The sequence below is a fragment of the Nothobranchius furzeri genome, chromosome 1 (assembly GCF_043380555.1).
Source record: "Nothobranchius furzeri strain GRZ-AD chromosome 1, NfurGRZ-RIMD1, whole genome shotgun sequence".
Taxonomy (NCBI): domain Eukaryota; kingdom Metazoa; phylum Chordata; class Actinopteri; order Cyprinodontiformes; family Nothobranchiidae; genus Nothobranchius; species Nothobranchius furzeri.
In genome coordinates, this window is record NC_091741.1 from 66,225,729 (window position 1) to 66,248,967 (window position 23,239).

A 23,239-nucleotide genomic window follows, 5' to 3' on the forward strand; every position below is an offset into this window, starting at 1 on the left:
TTATTGTCTGTGGAGGGGGATTCAAACCAGACACAGACATTTTAAGGTTAGGATAGAATCAGGTTCTATTTTTGCCAAGTACTGCTTCTGGGACATGATAATTTCTGCAGCTAACATAGGGCTAGACAGGAAATCACATATGGTTTCAGCGTAAAAGCCCTGGTAATTTTCAAAATAAAAGACTATTGCAGCAATGCAATTTCATATCTATGTATATTATGTCGTTACATGTAACCTAACGGCTTATTTACTACCAGCATTGTTCCAGAAGTGCAGCGGTGTGTTTTTATGGCTTTAATCCTGGCAGTGGAGAGGAACAACATCATATATAACATCAAACAGCAATATCAAACCTGATTTCCTCATTTTTGGTTTATTGGCGAATGGAATAAACTCGAGGGGTCTTGTGTTCTTGGGAGTTAAGCGAGAAGAATAGCAAGGAGGCCGTTCCACAGCCAAGACTCTCCCGGTGTGTACTGGACCACAGAAAAAGTCCTGAGTAAACCGTTCTTCTGCCACTTCTAGTTCCTGAAACAGTAGTCCCAGTTTTTTTCCCCACAGAGATCACCTCACAAGGCATCCATTTATACTAGAGACCACTGCAAACGCGTTGAAAAAGCGTAGATCTTTATCACAGATTTTTCAGTGAACAGTCTTAATTTTGTGGTGTCTTCTCTTCTGTCCTCTAACGGCAGTGTGATTCCTTCTGTCCTTGTTGTCAGTCTTCCTATGCCTCGTTGCACTCAGATGAGCTGAGAGTTCTGTGTTCTCACTCCATTTTTTCATCGCTTTCTTTCTATAAATAAAAACTCTGTGGCCCTGCGGTCATCTGCAGACGGGTAATTGTTCCCTCAGGCCATTGTCTCAGGAGGACAGCAGCATCCTAGCTCGTCCCTTTTCAGCAGTGACAAGACAAAGACAAGTATAGTTTTATAAAACACAGCAGATCACAACAGTAAATGCTGTTTTTTTCTTTTGTCACTGCACTTATCGCTCACCTGGAACTCTAAAATTCCTCCTGTTATCGGGATGATTTATGGAAAAAAACACACCTTTGAAGAGCTTGTTGATGTTTCTGCCTTTCGGAGTTCTCCTGCATGATAAGCTGTATCTAAGAGAGTGTTTATAGTCGTCAGTTTCTCCCACTGGTGTTGGAAAAAAAAGAAACAATTTAATGTCTGTGCTTTCCTCTCTGCCGATTTGAATAGATTAAAGAGGAAATTAAATCTTGTTTATGGGTGGTTCTGATAGCAGATGCAGATGGTTTGAGACAAGTTGACATGATTACTAAGTGAAAACACACAATGAGGCACTGCGAGGACCTCCGCCTGGCCCCAACAAACTCCACTTCACTTCATTTTACTTTCTATCTTTGCAGCTGAGTGACTCAGAGGTTGACGGCTTCCAATAAGGTCAGAAATCAGCTGCTGCCACACTTCATTTGTGTTTTATTATTCTTCTGTAGGATATCCCAGGGGGCACAGGGAGGACACATGCCCCCATCCCCCCTTCCATGAAGTTTTCCACCCAAAATAAATATTCTAAAATTGAATCGAAACAACCTTATTTTGTCTAGAATAGGCCCATATGTGGAGGTTCTGTGAATGTCAAGACAGGAGCTTATGTTGTGTTGTCTGAAGTCTGTTGCATGTCTGTCTGATTTTTTGCAGAGCAAAGCTGCCCTCCTGGTGGGAGGGTAACTCTGAAGTGCCTTTTTTTCCCTCCACCTGAACCAATCCTCATGTTACCCTCTTATCTCTATTAAGGTAGCGCGACTCAGGGTTGCGAATGACCACAGTCACCAATTCTTGTCATGTGTCTTGCCCATGTATGTCTGATCTCTGAATTGTGTGTACTGAAACTCGAATTTCCCTCTGGGATTAATAAAGTATCTTTGATTGATTTGATTGATAAGATGTTGAAAAAAGGCGTAATCTGGCGTCGGTCTGCACTTTCAGTAGACCAAAACTGGATGTGCAGAAATGACCTGGACCTGGTAAGAAGGATGTCTACAACACCTAATATGGACCAGAATTAGCTCATATCTGGACATCCTCAGGACATCAATACAGGATGCCCAGAAGACGTTAAATGTCTAAAAAAATTGGGATCAGAAGCTTCAACTTCCAAAGAAAAATATCTTCCAACAATTAGCTCCACAATGAAAATCTGATCTGAAAAAACTGTTAAGACCTAAAAAAAAGTGTTGAGCATTGAAAACATTAACTCACCTTCTACCTGCCATCAAAACTAAAAGTTGTGTGTGTGTGTGTGTGTGTGTGTGTGTGTGTTTGGGGGGGTGGGGGGGTGGGGGGGGGTGGGGGGGGGGATGGGCTTTTAGCCTTTCATTGTCCACACCAGGAAAAACAGCAATTACTTCATTTTGAAATTTTATTATTATTTATTTGGAGCTCTAGTGGTCTAAATATTAATGCCATTAAAACAAATGTGTCATTATCAAGGTTACAAAACTGAATATAATACATTTTAACTTTGTCTTCAAGCATCCCCATTTTTTTTTACAAATTTTTGTTTAGTAGATTTTTTCAGTTACTTTCGGAACAAGTTTCTATATGTTATAAGAACTAACATGTGTTTTAAATCAAGCATTTCACCTCCCAGTTAACTGACTAAAGCTCAAGTTTACATTCTACTAACAATAAGTCACCTTCTGCCTTTCTTGAAAAAGTTCTAACTTTTTAATAGCAACTTATATTTACATATGTTAAAATCCAAACTTTATTGAAAGGGTGTGTTTCAGGTTTGGCTCTCGATGCCTTTTCAGTTTCTGCTGAATGGCCAAATAACAGTCCCAAACGTGATGTTGATTCTGCAGATGTGTCCAGAAAAGACCCCACAAAGTCCCTCTTTCATTTTCAGCAAATTTAGTTTTATGTGGTGCCAGACAGGAAGTTGATGCGAGTGCAGCAGCTGTCGACGAGTCTTCTGGTTTTAGCAGGAGGCCGGCGGGTTACGGCTCACAGCGTATGGAGCACCGGGAGACACAAACAGATAAGACTAGCGGGATGTGTGTGTAAACAGATGGCTGTAAACAAAGTAATGACAAGTGACTAAACTCAACACTCCATCACCAGCTGAACGTTGCTCCTTTCTGAGTCTCTGAGGAAATCTGAGAAAAGCAATGCTCCGAGCATCTTGTGTGTCTAAGACTTCTCGAGCAAACTCTCCCGGGTTCTTCATCCTCCTCTACCTCTTTCCTGGGAGGTGACATCGCCCTGATGCTGCTGAGCTCAGAAATAAATAAACTGAGGTTGCCGCCACAGTTGTTACTGTTTCTTGGGTAGAATTGATCCCCAGCGAGATGTGGACTTTCTTCCATCTGCTCACTGCTAATTAACAGACAAGAGCTTCCCAGAAGAGAAACTTGTGTCGCTCCACGTCGGCGGCCTCCTCCTCCTCTTTGGCTGCGGATCTGCAGGGAAAAAACACACCAGCCTCAGCAGACACTTCAGCCTGCAAGGTGAGACAACCAATCAACAAGCAGCATCGCTTTAATCAGACTGAACTCACACTGACATGAAAAAAAATCCTGTGAGGTAAGAGTCTATTTGCGTTGGTCTCTGAGGGAAGCGTCGTGTTAGCTGTTCATGTGAGGCAACAATACTCCTGTTTGTATTTACGGCGCATAAGAGGAGGAGAAGCAGTAGAAGCCTGAATGCTTCTGCTTAGAATAGGTAGTCTTGTTTGCAGAGATGGAGCGTTTCAGGTTTACCTCAAAACATCTAGACTTCCCCGATGTCCAACATCTGTTTGTGTCAACAAGTTTAGAGCTCAAGGTCCACGGCTCAGACATGCAGAACTTTGCAACTGATTCATTTAAAATTATTATTTTTTCGTCATTCTGTCCAAGATTGTTTTCAGTGTTCTTTTAGAACCTCAGCATAATCTGGATTTACAGCCAGACCTGATGCTGCATCTCTTTGAAAGCGAATGTGGGGGAAATGTGGTGCTTGTGAGGCTCACAACAACCTCTGGAGGAAAATTTATTTATAGGCCTGCTTTACACCCCCCACTATGTATTTATGTGCTGCTGTCTTTACTTACATGAGAGTAATGCAAAGTCAGTCCTAATAGTGCAGAGAGCTCTGTTGGATCTGCAGAACATGCAGCGTCTGGAAATCAGCATTTATGAAAGAGCTGCTGATTCAGGACTAACTGCCGTGATTTGCAGTCGAGCTTCATTTGCAAGAGTCATGAGTGGAGTAAAATGCCCCAGCGCCATACACACATCCACCTTAGCTCCACAAGAAACCCCACCACCACCTCCTCCACACCCCCAAGTTGAGAGATGTGACGTGTGTTACTGAGGATGGAGGAAAAACAAGGCAGATTTACAAATTTGAACAAAGGCTTACTTCTTCAAACAGGACTGAAATGTTTCGGGTCAGCTATCTGTCATCAACAGACTAACAACACTGAAGTCTAGCTCATGACTTTGTTTAAAGAAACGAATGTAAGAATTCTACAGTGAAATAATCGCAAAGCATTCTAATGTCTCAAACATGTTGGAATGAAGGTTACATTGAAACAGATTTCCTTCTCAGTCGGCCGGAGTGTTGTCAGGTTTTCTCCTTTCAAAGAAATAATGGATGACAAGGAAATTGTCTGTGAACCTGCAGCTGCTGAATCTGTGTGGGAAAATGTTGCAGTGACGGCATTTGTGCTTTGATGCTGGCCAGCAAAATGCAGCAGTGGTTTTTTGAAAACTGTAAGACTTCTTGTACCCCTAAGAAGCCACAGCATATTTTTGTTTTAGTCTAAGATCAGCTAGAGCAGGCTGGAGGCTATCGTTGAGCTAACAATGGAAATGCTGGATTAGCATTAATTACCAGTTTGCCGTGTATGACCCTTCTTCACTTCTCATCTAGAAACTTCTGGTGCTGATCCATAACTGTCAATAGCCATGAAACCCAAGGAATGAAGTGAAAGAGTGACTTGATTGTTTGGAAAATAGACTGCAGTACCCGAATGTGAACACACACACTAGCAAGTGTCAAAACTCAGGTTGATTTTCTTCACAAAGAAACTTATATGTATTGTGTTTCTGCATGTGTGTGAGTGTGTATGTGTGTGTGTGTGTGCAAAGGTATAAAAAATAACAGTTTCATAATATCACGTTTTTTAAAGGAATGATTGGCAGCAGGGCTGTCAACTCTCACGTATTGAGTATTGGATGCTTTAAGTGTGACACACGCATTTGACCCTCTTCACACTTTTTCATGCCACACCTCTAATATTTCGCTCCGATTAATCCTGCTGATCAACCCCCCACCCGCTCAGTGAACTGGGTGAAATAGTCTGCGAAATGTCCTATGTCATTAGTTTTTGTTGGTAGAAAACAACATTTGCAAGATATATAATATATAAATATTAAAAATATAAAAATAATTTAACAATAATTTGGAAGCAAAAAAGAATTACTATGGTGAACTATTGAATAAGAATAAAGATAACATAAATGCTACATGGGGAATAATAAATAGTGTGACAAATACAGATAAAACAAAATCAGTAATTCCTAATTACTTTGTCAAGGAGAATAAAGACATTCATAATGTTAAAGAAATCACTAATAAATTTAATGAATTTTTTGTAAAAGTAGGTGTGAATTTGGCAAGTAACAAACCAATAATAGAAGATAAACTGAAGACAGTAGTTTATAATGTTCATAGTATTTTCCTTGACAAGGTAGAAAAGGAAGAAATGAGGAACATTGTAAAAAAACTGTGGAAACAAACAATCAACTGATTATGAGGACGTGGATATGATGACTGTGAAAGCTACAATAGAATCTGTTATTGATCTGTTTAGTAAAATACTATTCTATTAAATATTTACCCAAAGTAAAAATTTGCACACAAGGGATATTTGAAAGACATTTTTATTTAACATTAGAAAGTTTAGATATTTTTAATATCTAGATAACATTGCACATGCATGGCCATCAAACTTCTTAAATTTCAAAACAGTGCAGTGACCAGTATGTAAAATACTGCATGAATGTAGTAGAGACTGATATAAACCTCAAAATTAGAGCAGTTAAAAAAAAAGATACACTTTAAATAACTGTTAGATAACTGACACAAGATGAAAAATAGTTTGTGCTGGACAAAAGCATAAGTGACACTTGACCGCTCACTGTAAACGTTTCTTGTGCAGAGATGGACTTTTGCAGACATTTTCAAGATGTCAAGCTCAAGGAACAGCTTCTGAAACACTTAGTTTTTCTCAGTTGCTTTGGTGCATTTCTCACAACAGAATTGATCCACTGTGAAGGCTTTTCTCCAAACATTTAGTGCAAACTGCAAAACATGGTGGATAACTTGCAAAAGTGAGTCACTTCATCAAAAAGAAGAGTCAGTTGTTCAAAAGCAAGTCGGTTGCTCAAAATAAGTAGTCAATGCTTCAAAAGCAAGTCTCTTAATCAAAACAGATAATATACCGTAAATCCTCTAATACAGGCCGGTATTCAATTAAAGGCCGGGTCTCCAATTGTGGCCGGTGTCAGAGTTAGTTTAGGTAAATAATGGCCGGTCTCTTATTGTGGCCGGGTGGAATGTAGTAACAAGCAAGTATGAGCGTCCCGGTGGCAGGGTTATAGTCCCCAAATCAACCAGCAGGAGGCAGTAGACGTTCACGCAGACCTTTAGTAAGCTTTTTCTTCAACGCTTTGTAACGCTACAGACACGATCCTCTATCACGCTCCTACCACACAGAGTCACGGTGTCAGTTAACCATGCTAATTCAACCCGCTCCACAGAACACACATCACCTTCCCTGTGGCTTACATAACACTCACACAACACGCAAATCAGCACATAGGAACTAGCAGAATGATAGGAAACACATATAACACAATACCCAGAATGCACCTGGCTTACAACCCCAGCCAGGTCATTACACTATCAAGTTCAAAGAGAACGTGCTGATTATGCTGCAGAACACTCTGGAGAGCAGCAGTAGGGGGTGTATGAACTAGTCAACTTCACTATAGTGACTTTTTATGCCTGTCGTCGACTAGTCGCTGTCACGTGATAATGACCGGCAAGATGCAGCCCTCGGAAAAGACAGCAGCCTGCTGTCAGCAGGTGACAAGCTCCTGCGCTCAGGGGGTGGGGGTGGGGGGTGGGGGGGGGGGGGGGGCAACGCGCTGTGCCAGACCGTAGGCACTGACACGCGATCGTTCATGTCGGTTCATTTCCTTTAATGTTTTCTGTCTTTTATTTGCGCCTGATGTGTATCGCTGCTGTGGAGCGGGGCGCATCAACTTGTCCCTGATGCGGCCGGCAAGCAGGGAGCGCTCCGCTGTTTTCGCGGTCGGTAGATCTGCCTCCTGAGCACGGCCACAGTAACAATCAGGTGTCGCCACCTCAAAAACTAATTTAACACGCGATCGTTCATGTCAGTTCATTTCCTTTAATGTTTTCTGTCTTTTATTTGCGCCTGATGCGTTTGCTGCATGCTGTGGAGCGGGGCGCTGCGCGCATCACCTTGTCCTCTGACGCACTGATCACTGATACGGCCGACAAACAGCGAGCACTCCGCTGTTTTTGCGGTCGGTAGATCTTTTAGAACTGCAGTTCAAAGGTAACTCATGAGGTGAATATATATGAACCCAGGTAGCAGTTTTTCTTTAGGATTGAGAGGAGATGCAGAAAGATAATAAACAGGCAGGACAGAAAAATAGTCAAAATAAAAACAAGTTAGTTTTTGTACCTGCTGTTGCAACAAACAGACACCATTGAAGGTCATCAGAAGTGAGGAACAGAAAATGAAATAATTATTTTAATGTTTAGAGCAGCAGGAACTCCGAGAGGCTGCAGGCGCATCAGTGAGTTTGCGGCCGCTGCGCAGGGGGAGGGGGGAGAGGGCTAAAGCAGGGGGAGGGGGGAGAGGGCTAAAGCAGGGGGAGGGGGGAGATGGCTGAAGCAGAAACTACCGTTGTTAAAAGAAATGTGTTTAACTTTGAAAATGTGGGCGCAATTTTAATTGTCAAAAACTCCAATGAACATTAGTTCATTTTGCTCAAATGGAAATAGAGGCCTGCCTCTAATACTGGCCCTCCTTCCAATAAAGGCCTGGAGCTTGATGAGCTTGAGTCAAATAGAGGCCCGGGCCTGTATTAGAGGATTTACGGTATTCATCAAAAGCAAGTACTTATATATTCATCAAAAGCAAGTACTTATATCAATCAAAGTGTCAGGGCTGTCACAATTACAAGCCATTACACCAGCACCTTTGGTCACAAAATCAAATGGTTTGAACATGTTCTCATTGTGACGGATGTCTTTGTAGGTGCTTCCCAATGACATGTCAAGTGTGGACAGCATGGCATGGCATGTTGAAAACCATAAATTGTGAAGGAAAATCAAGACACTTCATATGCACTCTTGATAATATTTAACTGAAACTGTTAACAGCATTGTGCAACTGGGGAAATACAGTAAAACAAACATTTTACAGCAAACATAAACTCACTTAGACAGTAAACCTTACTGCAGTAGTTATGAAACAAAAAAAAAAACTGAACAGACACTGCTGCATATCAATCATTGATATCTAGATGCTCCAGTCTGTCTGCCCACATATTTTCATCAACATCACGGGGTTAGGGTTAGTCAGCTCTACCCATGCATTGGGGAAAATATCTTCTGGAGTGTCGAATCCACCCTCTGCAGGACTCTGCTGTGATGTCATCACAAGCTGCATCCATAGCTGCTAGCAGGGCCATTTGGGTATGTGGATGCCTGTCATACCTTCCACCTCCAGGAAGAGAAAAACTCCTCAAATGGGTTCAGGACTGGAGTGTAAACTCCATAAGCATCCTGCCGTGTGCTGCAAACCACTGCCTGATTAAAGCAGAGTGATGGAAGCTAACATTATCCCAAACCACTACATACATTGTCCGATTGTCACCAGGACACACACCAATTTTAATTAGTGTGTGATAAGGTTAACCTGAGAAAAGTAATTTATGGAGATTTCCATGGAAACTCCTTAAAAATAGGGTTTTCAAAATGGGTGTACAAATTGTTGGACAAGCTGTTCAACAATTTTGAGTGCAATGACACAAGCAATGAAATGAAGACTATTAGTTGTAAGGATAATGACTATTCAGCCGGTACAAGTATATGACAAGTGACATTCATGATAAAAGCAAGGAGATAGTGATGAATAGCGAGTCAAAAGTGACCATTCTTTAGACATTTGTACTTACTCAACTGCTTCATGTCCAAAGGCATTTGGTTGTGCCAAAACGACTACATGTTGTGGAGGTTGAACTAACTATTGTGCAAAGTTTAATTCTGTTGTGAGAAATGCACCAAAGCAACTGGGAAAAACTGTAAAACGTATATTTCAGTTTCAGTGGATAACTTAAATTGACAGCATAGATGACTCCCATGAGGAGGAGGCAAGCGTTTGTCACACTTTTGCAGTCTCCAAAACCTCGGTCCCCTCAATAATGACAGACATTTACACAGGATCTTGGTGTTCCTGTGCAGCACTGGGATGGATAACAGCAACCTTCAAGTGATTTTTGCAGTCCTCTTTCGCCGCTTCTTGGGTGACATCCTAAGAAAAAAAAGAAGTCACAATTAGAAATAACTAACAACAGCTTCCAAGTATAAGAAACTGTTAAGAAAAATGTTAAAATAAAAAAAGAGATATACTGAAATCAAACAATATTCACATGGCACTTTTTAAATGTAAAATTACACAACGTGCTTCACAGAGTCTGACCCCGAGACCCCAAAGAAAAACACTTTTTGGGGCCATCAAGACCGAGAGAAATCATCACCTACAACCACAACGAGCGCCACCACAGTGACTACCCTGTTCAGGGCACAGAGGTGCAGAGCACTCCAGCCTCTCAGGCTGGTAACATTGCGCTGCAAGATGAATTCTCGTGAGATTTGGAGTTTTCCAAACTTAGGAGAGTTCCTCTTGTACAGCTCCAATTCAAACCATCCAACCTCCAACCCAAAATAGACTGACCAATCGTGTGTCAGCACTGTGCTGTAGGGTGGGAGTTAGTTTTGACAATCATATCAAGCCCCCTAACTTGGCAGCAGCCAGCCAGGCCCTGCCTTGCGCATCCTCCAATCAGTTCAAAATATTCTACCAGAGAACCCTCAATCTTTCAGACGGTTTCTGCTGCAGAGATTCCAGATCTAAATGTGTAGACTTGACACGGGGCTACACATAGAGATCTGGCTGCTGCCAGTTTATCAGGCTGGAGCTGTCAGCGGGAAAGCACTCATTTTGGTTGACCAGAACTTCTCCCAGTGTAGAAGGTCTCCATGGGGGAAAACATTGGAGCTGTAAATTTAGGAATTCAATTAGTAAAATAGGTAATTAAACTCTATACATTTAATTAAATACAATTTTGCTCATACAATAAAGTTAATAGGTGATTGTTAAACAGTCGGAACACAAAAGTGGATCCAAAAGGTTTAAATTAAAGATCGATAAGATAAAGATTAAGTATGATTTAAAATTATAGGGTAAATGCATCAGTTAAAGCCTGATAGGAAAAATATGCATCTTGAGTATCTTTTTTTAAATCACAAATGTAGAGAATCTTAGAAATTCAATATAATATCACCGTTGAAGTCCATATTAGATGGCTAGACATTTATTTCAAAATGGTCATGATGATCATCAGGTACCCTATAGTCTGATCAGCTCCTCTCCACTCTCTCCAAGAAACTCAACTAAGCAACGAATGATGATGTCTCTTCTGCCATCAACATGATGCTATTGAATACAATACAATATTGCAGAAAATACACAACATAACATACCGTAAATCCTCTAATATTAGCCTGTATTTAATTAACTGCCGGGTATCACATTTTGGCCGGTGTCGGAGTCGGCGGAGGTGAATAATGGCCGGTTTTTTATTGTGGCCGGGTGGAATGTGGTAACAAGCAAGTACGGGGGGCGGTTGTGTCATCCGTCTCACTTTTGACTTGCCAGTGATAGACCGCGAGGGTAACTTTAACCGTGCGGAGATGAAGAGGAGGTGAAAATTTGATATCAAGTTCAAAGAGAACGTGCTGATTTTGCTGCAGAACACTCTAGGGAGAAGTAGCAGGGGTTGTATGAACTAGTCACTAGTCGACTTCACCGCTCTATAGTGACTTTTTATGCCTGTCATCGACTAGTCGCTGTCACGTGATAATGACCGTCAAGATGCAGTCCACGGAAAAGACAGCAGCCTGCTGTCAGCAGGTGACAAGCTCCTGCGCGTCGGGAGAAACGCACTGTGTCAGTGTCAGTACCGACGCGCTGTGCCAGAGCGTCGGTACTGACACCCGCCGTAAAACTGACATTTAACCAAATTGTGACGTTTACCCTCTTGCAATTTAACCTTCCCCTCACCCCCATCCTAACCTTAACCAGCTTGTGCATGCAAAGCTCTGATTGTTGACGCGCTCCAGACATCTGCGTCCTGAGCACGGCCACAGTAACATTATCAAATCAGGTGTTGCCACCTCAGAAACTAATTTAACACGCAATCGTTCATGTCAGCTCATTTCCTTTTATGTTTTCTGTCTTTTATTCTTTTATTTGTGCTTGATGCGTTTCGCTGCTGTGGATCAGGGCGCATCACCTGTTTTGTCCTCGGTGACGCACCTAACTGATGTGGCAAGCAGCGAGCACTCCGCTGTTTTTGCGGTCGGTAGATCTTTTCAAGAGATTCAAAGTCATTTATTGTCATGTTCTCCACATGTGCAGGACATACAGAGAAATGAAATTCAGTTTCAGCACACACAATTCAAACATCAGACATACGTGGGTAAGACATAACAAGAATTGGTGACTGCGGTCATTCGCAACATGAGTCGCACTACCTTAATAGTTAGATGAAAAGGGTGTTACATGAGTGAAGTTCAGGGAGGGAGAAAAAAAGGCATTAACAGGGTTACACCAGCAGGGTGTAGCACTCCAATGCAAAAAAACACCCGACATGGAAGCACAGACAGCACGTATACAACATCAGAGTCCGATGGGGAGGTGGGGGTGGGCGGGATCCTGAAGCCTCCAATGGGAGCTGCCACTGCGGCGCATCAACCAGCTGCAGACCAACAGGTGGGAGGGAGGTCATGAGGAAGCATAGAGAGCAGTGAGTCCTTCAGCTTGATGACCTCGGTGGGGACCACAATCTGAAGGCGGGGGGGGGGGGGGGGGGGATAGAGATTCACAGCATTTGTCAGCATTCCTTCCAGCGAGGGGGTTTTGCATGCAACTCCAAGGCTGCTTATGGCGTCAGATTCGATAACAGAAACTTTGTTTGGGTCAGACAGAGATAATTTTTTCTCTCTGCCTTAAGTCTTTATTGATCATTCAAGTCCTCCAGTGAAGCCAATTCAGTGATTAAACATCTCCACACCGTCCGGTGACCCTTTCCGAGATGTTATCAATCCTGCGCGCTAACACCGGTAACGCAGCTAAGACATTGTCCAGCTTGCGATTCACCTCGAGCAACGTCCCAGTCTGTGAGGTATCCACACGGACGGTGCCGTCCATGGATGCGGGTCGCCCTCCAACCGCTCCCGTCATCCCAATTTTACGGAAAGCCAGATATCCTCCCACTCCAATCAGAAGAAATCCAACGATCATCAGGCCAAATATCCACAAATCTTCGACGTCCTCAATGGACAGCTGAGAGAGACAGATGATATTCCACTTCTTCCAGGAATCAAACATATATCCCGCTGCATGTGTCCCCTGAGGACAAGCGTGAGAACTGCAGTTCAAAGGTAACTCATGAGGTGAATATATATGAACCCAGGTAGCAGTTTTTCTTTAGGATTGAGAGGAGATGCAGGAAGATAATAAACAGGCAGGACAGAAAAACTGTCAAATAAAAACAAGTTAGTTTTTGTACCTGGTGGTTGCAACAAAGACACCATTGAAGATAATCAGAAGTGAGGAACAGAAAATGAAATAATTATTTTAATGTTTAGAGCAGCAGGAACACTGAGAGGCTGCAGGCGCATCAGTGAGTTTGCGGGTGCTGCGTAGGGGGAGGGGGGAGATGGCTTAAGCAGAAACTACAGTTGTTAAAAGAAATGTGTTTAACTTTGAAAATGTGGGCGCAATTTTAATTGTCAAAAACTCCAGCGAACCATTAGTTCATTTTGCTCAAATAGAAATTGAGGCCTGCCTCTAATTCTGGTCCTCCTTCCAATAAAGGCCTGGAGCTTGATGAGCTTGAGTCAAATACAGGCCCGGGCCTGTATTAGAGGATTTACGGTATGTAACATACATACATACATACATAACAGTATGACTGAAATGCGACATCAAACTCTCCAGTGTGAATGCTCCACGGTCCCAAAGCGACCCGTATGCGCAAAAGACACACAGTGGAACAGGAACAAGGAACAGCGAGTTGTTCTGTGGAAGCCTTTACTGACAGTTTATCCACAGGATCAGGCTCACACATGTCAAATCTTCCGTTTTGGGCCGGAAACTGTTTTAAAAACTGTAAATTATCCCTTTTCCTGCAATCTTTCTGAATTATTATTCACCGAAAATGTTTTGGTATTAATTTATGGAGAACCCCCTGCTCTCAGACATTCCCCTCCCTTCACAGAGATGGAGACCGGTCAAACGCTCACTCCAGCAGCACCTCCCACTCCCGTTCTCATGCTCTCCCGTATTTTTAATTCCTAAACTTAAAACAGGGTGTTCAGACAGACTCCCAAACCCTTCTGTCAGCGCTCCTCCTCAGGAGCATCCACGCACAACACTCACCTCCGCTAACTCTGTGACGTAGGAGACGAATTAAATGCGACATATGACTGTTCAGACTGCAGTCGCTTACAAAAAAAATTCGGAATTAGTACCACATATTCAAGTGACACGGATCACGTTTGAAAAGATCGGATCTGTGCCGTTCAGACTATCATAAAAAAATCAGATATGGGTCGCATTTGGAAAAAAGGTGGATTTAATGCGCTTTTTTCTGCAGTCTGAACATAGCTAATGTTGTTGGACGGCTACTTCTTGTAAAACAGCGACATCCTGTTTTTATTTATTCAAATTAATTGTCATTGAAGTGGTGCAAAACAATTGTCTGAAATAAGACCATGGTCATTTTATTGTGTTAAACTCAAGTCCATTGTAACAGTTTCAACAACAGAACAAGTCAAAGAACTTAACTTCAGTGACGTAACGGGAGGCGCAAAGTTAAGAGACAACAGTGCACCGGCACAGTGCAACTTTTTCTGTAAAATGTGTTTAAATATTTAATTCACTCGTTCCAGCAAGTATAATCTTTACCACATCTAGCTTTGATAAAACGTGAACTTTAATTAATGGAGCTTTTCCAGGCGAAAAGGACACGCGTCCGCAAAGCTAGTTAGCTGTTAACTTAGCTAGCTAGCAGGAAAAAGTACCATTTGCTACCGCAGCTGCCTTCAGTTAGGACTAACTTAAGTGAGCCAACGAGGACGTACAAAGTTTGTTTCACTTAAATCTTACCCTCTTGGTTCCAAAGTGCAAGTTCTTTCACGTCTTACTCAATGAAATCCACCAACACGTATGAAATGTGGCTCGTGGGCGAACAGCACCAGTCTGACAAAGGCCTCTGAAATGTGGGGAGGGGCTCTGACTTCATGCTCTAAATACAGAAGGTTGTCAGATTCAATTATGTCTCTATTACATTTTACTTAGAATTATCAACTGATTAAGCCAACAAACTGATTAAGTGAATATTACTTGGATTGAAGGATTACATACAAAACTGAGGAAACATAATTAAAAACAATCACCAAGTAATGCACTACATGAAAAATAGCAATTTTAAAGTAAAAACAGTGAATTCATATTGTTTAGTATAATTTATATAGATAGTTGAAATAATAATTACAGGGCCAAAAAATAATTTATTTCAGTGTAGATAGATAGATAGACATACAGACAGACACGGACAGACAGACAGACAGACAGACAGACAGACAGACACGGACAGATAGACAGATAGATAGTTAGATAGATAGATAGATAGATAGATAGATAGATAGATAGATAGATAGATAGATAGATAGATGATAGATAGATAGATAGATAGATAGATAGATAGATAGATAGATAGATAGATAGATAGATAGATAGATAGATAGATAGATAGATAGATAGATAGATAGATAGATAGATAGATAGATAGATCAGAACTGAGAGAGCCAGCCACTCCATTGGTGGATTTGGCTGTCAGTTTAATTTGGTTAATTATTTAAAAGTAGCCCTTTAAACTGAATGAGTCCATATTCACAGTTCTTCAGAAGTAAAATATCACCTGTTCAGTGCTGGACGTGTCTCCTGTTTGCAGTTGTTGGCACCTCTGCAGCTCGTGGTCTTCTCTGACATTTCAGAGCCTTTGTTGAGGGTTAATCTGCACTCCAGGCAGATCGGGAGGCGTCAGAGTCCTCGACCTTTGAAGTTTCCTCTCAGCTGACACTACAGACTCATCATCTTTGAGTTTGTCGTCTGTACGCACTGAACAAAAGATGGGATTAAAGTAGCTCACCCTTTATGTCAAAAATATCCATCAAAAGCTTCCTCACCTGACTTTTCACTCTCCATCTGAACTCTTGCAGGCTTCGCCATTCTGTAGGCTAACATTTTTTGTTGTTGTGGTTTTCTGCCTCACATACTTGGCCTCAGATTGTTTGAATGTTGGAGGAATTACCAGCAAGCAATCAGATAAATAAAAAAAAATGCAGAATTCTCACTGAAACTATATATATATATATATATATATATATATATATATATATATATATATATATATATATATAACAGGCTATACGCAGGTTTCTGACACTTTTGAATGAAAAACAGCTGCATGTCTTTTCTGCCTGTTATCACAGCACACGCTCATAGTCTGCTATGGAGATTCTGTCTGGATCTCAGCTGCTGGATCGCTTCTGTGGATTCTCACAATCCATTGAGATGAAATATACCCTCCGTCTGCTGGTTTTCTGCTTATTGTTTAGCATCAGTGGCCACAGCGTGACCTGATGTTTAACATGAATGCACTTGAGAAACGCAGAAACAGCACCGGAAAATCCGAGCAGACTGAAGAAAACTTGGCTCCAGGCCTAGTGCTCCCACGGTATGCTCATCAGAAGAGGATCAAGCTATGTTTTAAATGTTAAATTAAACGTCAAAAAATTGGCAAGTTGTTAAAAATATAAATCTGTCTTTACCTGAACCGCCATTTCCACCTGGTGTTGGTTGCGACAGGCACACTCAAAAAAAGGAAATCTCACTGTCATTGGCAATAAAACATATTATCATGTTAGAAGTAATCAAAACCTATATATTTTTTACATTTACTTATGTTATTTGTTTTATTTGGAAGCAAATACTTGCAATGTTGGATGTACTTAACTGTGTAAGTAACACCAACTCAAGTTTGTAATGTAAATATTAAGTCTAACAAAAAGTGCTTTGTAAATCGGTGTAGTTTGTCCCTTGGAAGACTCCGTATGTCTTGGCTGATTTCTTTTCATTGCGGAGGGAGTCACATGTCTATGGAGAGAGTTACATGCAGTGGAAAGAGCCACCTTTCAATACGGGTAAGTGAAAGTCTTTCTTACTGATTGATGAAACTATTCTGTGTGAAACTGTTAAATTACTGACAAAAATTGGTTAAATATATCAGCAAACTATTGTTCCATTAAGTCCTGTTAGCTTAGTTGGTGTGGTTAGCTCCGTTAACTAAGTGAAAGTCTTTCTTACATATTCATGAAACTATTCCTTGTAAAGCTGTTAAATTACTGACAAGAATTCGGTAAATATATCGGGGAACTATTATTCCATTAGTCCTGTTAGCTTAGTTGGTGTGGTTAGCTCCGCTAGCATGGTTAGCTCCGTCATCACAGCTAGGCGTAGCCGTGGCGGCCCGCCACGGCTGAAATCCCGTCGCCACGCCTACAAGATCCCAAGTTTTTTTTTTTGTTTTTTTGGCGCTGTTTCCCGAAGAAGCAGCGGGAACTACTATGCTGTCGCTTGTGATCACAGCCGGCGGGCAGCAAGGAGGAGCAGGCAGGGCAAGGTGAAGTTACAGCATAAGTTACTGAGTTTAAAATTAGAAAGGTAGCAGTGGATATACTGCTTTTTGGTTTACATGTTTCAATAGCATTAAGATAAATGAGTGTTGACGATGTTGACAGGGTTTCCTCCAGTGCTTATTAGGCCAGGTTTTCCTCCCCCCACCAGGCTAAGCATCACTTATTCATGTGAAATTTACTTATTTTTCATGTCTGACTTTAACCGCATCTAATACTGTATTACGGCGTGAGCGCAACAGCGACAACTTAACAATGTTGTGTGAGCAGCGTGAGAGGTCGGTTGTTTTCATCTGAACCCTTAAAACCTCCACCAGGCTATGCTGCACTATTGACGTGTTAGCGTGCGGCGCTAACAACTTAGCGACGTGACATGTCTCGGAGAAAGCGTAAAAACACGTTGGACGCTTCTTCTGAAGCGGGAAAATAACACTTCTTATGCAGATCACGACGTCGTCTCGGCTTGTTCACCCTCTGCCGAGCCGTACTGAGCTCGATAACATTGACCCAGCACAGCCACTGGGTCGTTGGCGCTGCCCCGTGATAACACCAGTGGTAACCATTCCTTACATCGAAGGCATTACAGAAAAAATAACAGCAACAATGAAAAAACATAACATAAACACACCAGCAAAACCATACACAACAGTTAGAAAAAGACTAGCACACCCAGAAGACAAGATATCAGCAGGACATAAGTGTGGAGTCATTTACGAAAGGCCATGCAAAGTCTGCAATAAAACATATAAAGGAGAAACCGGACGCCAACTCAACACACAAAGAGTAGAAAGCAGAAAAGAGTGTCAGAAAGAAACAAGAAGACACACAAAAGCAGTGAAACAAGAAGCATCAATTACAATAAAGGAATCAGCTGTAACAGACCACTGCACAAGGGAGAATCACATAACGGGCTGGGACACAACAAGGATCATGAAAACCAAAGAACAAAAATGATGGGAGACGATGGAATCTACACATTGAATCACGCCTGGGACTGTGTCATCGGTGAGGAGAGCACGGGCAGCAGAGGAGGATGTCACCCTCTGCTGCGCATGAGAGGAGGATGTCACCCTCTGCTGCCCGTGGATAAATGGAGAAAGAATTGATGTCGCCATTAGCTGCTAGCTCTAATGAAGACTGCAGGAGTGGTTGAAACTGTCAGAAAAGGTAAATAAACCTTCCCTGTGTTTAAAAAATTATCAATTACCAGAATTTGAAACTGGCAATGAGGACATTAAACATCACCACTTTAGTTGGGAATCAGTTGGACCTTGCCGTAGAGGTCTAGCTGTTACAGTCGTAGTTGCACTTCAACACCAAGGAGGCACCTCATGAAATCAGACCTGATGCCAACACGGAAGAGACAAAGATTTCTGTTTCACCCTCATCTGCCAGGACAGGGCTGCCAACACTCATGCACTGAGCATGAGACATACACATCTGACCCACGTGCTCTCACGCCATACCTTCAATGACTTGCGCTGAAAAATCACCACAGTGAAGTTAACTGGACATTGGATATTCGACTCAGAAGGTTTACTACGGTCAGCGATACGTTTCCATGCCGTGCACTGCACCCGAGAGAGAAACATCAGTCAGCTGTGTTCTGAGGACTAGCTCATGAAAGTGATGGTTTGCTTTGGGACCATCAGCAATTTCTAGTCCTTTGAAAACACACACAACTGCTGCTGTAGAAGAGAGGTTTGGCGAATTTTGCTACTAAATATCTCCCTTTAGCACAGCAAATCTGGTGCTCCAGCCTTCTGGAGGTGAGGTGGACACCTGGCTTCTCCTGTCTCCTGGCTGGGAACAGTTGCTAGATGCAGGCAGGCAGCTGCACTTGTTTCCTGGGCAGCCTAGCCGCACGGCTGTGCAGCAGCTCTTTCAGTTGATGCTGCTTCACTTTTGAGTCGCTCAACCGTATTTTTCTTGCCAAAAGTGCCCAAACACCTTAGTTCACTTTGAGTTAGCTCCGGATTTCCTCAGGTAGTTAGAAGAAGAAGAAGAAGAAGAAGACGAAGAAGAAGAAGAAGAAGAAGAAGAAGAAAAAGAAGAAGAAGAAGAAGAAGAAGAAGAAGAAGAAGAAAATATAATTTCTATAGCGCATCTCAAGATAAAAATCACGAGGCGGTTCACAAAAACAAAAAATGTAAAAATATAAAAAAGCATTTAGAAAATGTTTAAAAATATATATTTTAAATGAGAAAAAATAGACAATTGTGATTAAAAAGAAAATGTAAAGAAAGAAAGAAGAACGAGAGAGTGAACAGGAAAGAGGGAAATCAGTGGATCCTGAGGAAGGTGGAATAGGTGGGGAGAGCAGAATAAAGAGAGAGGGGTTGAAGAATGTCAACCAAAAGCCAGCTTGAACAAATGAGTCTTCAGCTGCTTTTTGAAGGAGTCCACTGAGTCCACTGATCTCAGGCTCAGGGCGAGAGAGTTCCAGAGTCTGGGGGGCACAGCAGCAAATGATCTGTAACCTTTGGTCTTTAGCCTGGTGCATTGCACAACCAGTAGGCTTTGATCACTGGACCTCAGGGACCTGCTAGGGATGTAGGGACTAAGAAGATCACCAATATAAGATGGTACTTGTCCATGTAAGGCCCTATAGACCAGAACCAGGATCTCGAAATGAACCCTGAAGTTGACTGGCAGCCAGTGAAGCTGGAGGAGAAGCGGGGTGATGTGGGTGTGTTTGGAGGACTTGGTCAGAAGCCGAGCACAGGCATTCTGAACCACCTGTAGACGGTTCAGGGAGGTTCTGCTCAGACACGTGAAAAGAGAGTTACAGTAGTCTAAGCGTGAGGAGATGAAGGTGTGGATAACTGTCTCAGGTTCAGAGTGGGACAGAATGGGGCTCAGCTTAGCAATGTTCCTGAGATGGAAGAGCGAACAAGAGAACTGACATGAGAATCCAGGGTGAGAGCTGGGTCAAAGGTCACGCCAAGATTCCTGACAGAAGGTTTGGTGTGAGAAGCAAGCTGACCAAGAGAGTCTCTGCCCGTGGGAACCAGCTTGTCTGGGGAACAGATGAGGATCTCAGTCTTATCTTCATTCAGCTGTAGAAAGTTCCCACCATCCAGGTTTTGATAGAGTCTAAGCAGGTGTGTAACAGCTGCAGCTTAGACATCTCATGGGGCTTAAAGGAGATGTACAGTTGGATGTCATCTGCATAAAGATGGTAGGAGATTCCATGTGGGACACCATGGGTAAGACAGGTGGTGGAGGACCTAAACTCGGAGACGGCCACAGAAAAGGAGCGCTCAGAGAGATAAGAGGAGAACCACTCCAGAACAGTTCCTGATAGGCCTACCCAGTCTCTGAGCCTCTCCAGAAGCAGGTGATGGTCAACAGTGTCAAAGGTTGCAGTCAGGTCCAGGTGGACCAGAACAGAACAGTCCCCTGCATCACTGTGAGTCAGAAGGTCATTAGAGACCCTAAGAAGAGCTGTTTCAGTAGAATGAGCTCTACGAAAACCTGACTGGAAGCTATCATAGATGTTATGTTCATCAAGATCAGCTGTGAGTTGTTTAGCCACAACCTTTTCCAAGATCTTGGAGATGAACGGAAGTTTAGAGATGGGTCTGCAGCTGCTATTGAGAGAGGGGTCGAGACTCGGTTTTTTAAGAAGTGGGTGGATTACAGCATTTTTTTGGAAAAATAGGAAACCCTAGCATCTCTGACTGCAGAGTTAAAGGATGACAGAAGATCCTTTAGGTGCAGCAGATGGACGTGGAGATGGGTTTTCTTCCACAAGTGCTCAATTTTTCTGCATTGGCGCTTCAGGCTGCGAAAGCTGTCATTAAACCAGGGAGTAGGGTTCACTGCAGGAACTGATCAGGTTCTGACAGGACAGATGTTGTCCAGAATGGAGAGGCAGTGCTCGTCAAACTGAGAAGTTAAGGAGTCTGGGTCATTATCAGAAGAACAGGGTGGATCAAAAGCAGTAGAAAAATTGCTTGCTGTGCTCTCATTAAGAAAACGAGAACTAACCATACGGCGAGCAGGAGGTGGGGACGCAGAAACTGACAAGTTAAAGAAAATGCAATGGTGATCTGAAATATAAACATCCTCAAGACAAACACTGTCAGCATTTAGACTCTGGGTAAAAACAAGGTCTAGAGTGTTCCCCCTGGTGTGTGTGGGGCTAGAAACATAATGGGTAAAGCTGAAGGAGTCCATAAGGCTGGAGAAATTCATGGCAAAGAGATCGGAGGGATCATCAACGTGGATGTTAATATCACCAACAATCACCAGTCTGGACAGCTTCACAGTGGAGGATAGAAAGTCACTAAACTCCTGAAGGAAAGAACTGTTTGGACCAGGTGGACGATAAACCACAGCACAGTAGAACGGGTCCTTAAGCCCGACTTTAATCAGCTGCAGTTCAAAGGAAGCAAAGTGACCATAGGTTGTAGAGCTACATGGAAGATGGTCTCTGAAAATAACAGCTAGGCCTCCACCACGACCAGATCCCCGGGGCTGGCTAAGAAAAGAATAACCACTCAGGCAAAGTTCAGTCAAACCAGAATAATTAGATGTTTTTCTGCCAAACTTCAGTCAGAAACAGAAAATCCAGGTTTTTTAGAGAGAATTAGATCATTAAGCAGGAAGGACTTATTGTTAACAGAGCAGGTATTTAATAGAGCCATGCTGAGTGAGGTGGAGGAATCAGAAACTACAGAAACAGCTGGAGTTAGTGGACGTAAATTAGCAGGGTTAGATCCACGTTGTTTATAAAAACCACTTATGGAGGGAACAGGAGGAGAAACCACAGAGGAATGAGGATAAACCGACCTTGAAAAACTTGGAAGGATGAACCGCGCCGCAACGCGGCCTAGCGGGAATGCGGAAGTGATGCTCAGGTCACCAAACAAAGGACAAGAAGCTAGAAGATCACGCCGATGTTTGCTAGATAAACCACGCTTTAAGAGAAGTCTTATTCTCACCTGAATTCCTGCTCGTTTACCTCTTTTCCTCAGACGTTTTCCCGGGACTGGACAAACATCGCTGGAGGTGCACAGCTCGGGATCGTCGTTTGGCTCTGGGCCAGTGCGCCACTCAGGTAAACAAACAGAATGGTATGTTCTCAGTGCATCTTGGGCGATCGTGAACGAACGGAAGGACAGAAGAGTCTGGCAATCATAGGAGATGGTACCAGGGACACTACTGAAGAGGATCGCAGACAGGAGCAAGGTGGAAAGTGGAGAAAAGTTTGAAAAAGTGGCCGGTGACTGCGGCTAAGCCAAGCACAGGCGCCATCTTGTTGCTGACCGGAAGCCACTGGACTGTGATCAGTAGCTAACTCCGATGGCTCTAAGCTCCGTGTAGCTTTGGCGATTAGCTCAGTTAGCTAGTAGCTGCATTGGTTCAGAGTTCAAGGGTGTCAATCATTTGCTTCCACCCTCACAGCCCCACTCTCAGCTCTACCTCTTTTCTCATTTTTGGATTGTCTGGGCATGATGAGGCACACAACACGACCAAGATGGCGGTTTTGGGAACAGCCCATTTGGCTTCATTTTAGAACTTTAGAAGGAAATGGGTGCGGTTTGTCAAGTATTTATATCTATGTTCAACACACAGCATCGACTCTGTAACCCAAGTCATTGACAAGGGTTGGATTGCTATGCTGGAGTTGCTCCAGGTGAAGGGCAGAGGGATGTGGTGAGTAGGCAAGAAGGATTAAATATCTTGCCCAAGGAAACAACGTTTGCGACAAATGAACCTGCAACTCTATGGTTACAGGCACCTAACTCCTTTGCACCTGCTGTCTTACCTAGAAGATAATTTAGTTGTTAAATCATGGTTAAAAATATGCAACAAAAAACAGTATAATGAACCTCAATTTGGAAATCATGCAAGCATATGTGGAAAGAACAAAAAAAAATCTAACGGTAAAAAAGTTTGGTGAAAGTAAAAAGTCTGACATGTTAGTGAAGCTGCTGACTTGTTAGTAACATCAGCTCCCTAATTAGCACCCTACCTGCTAAAAGCATCATTTGCTGAGGTGATCAAAACTTCTTTCATCTGTGTTGCATTTTAAACACTACTGCAATAAAGTCTTGCTTCACGGAGACAACAATGAAAACAATAATAAAATAATCCTGAACACAACAGAGGCTCAAAGTTCT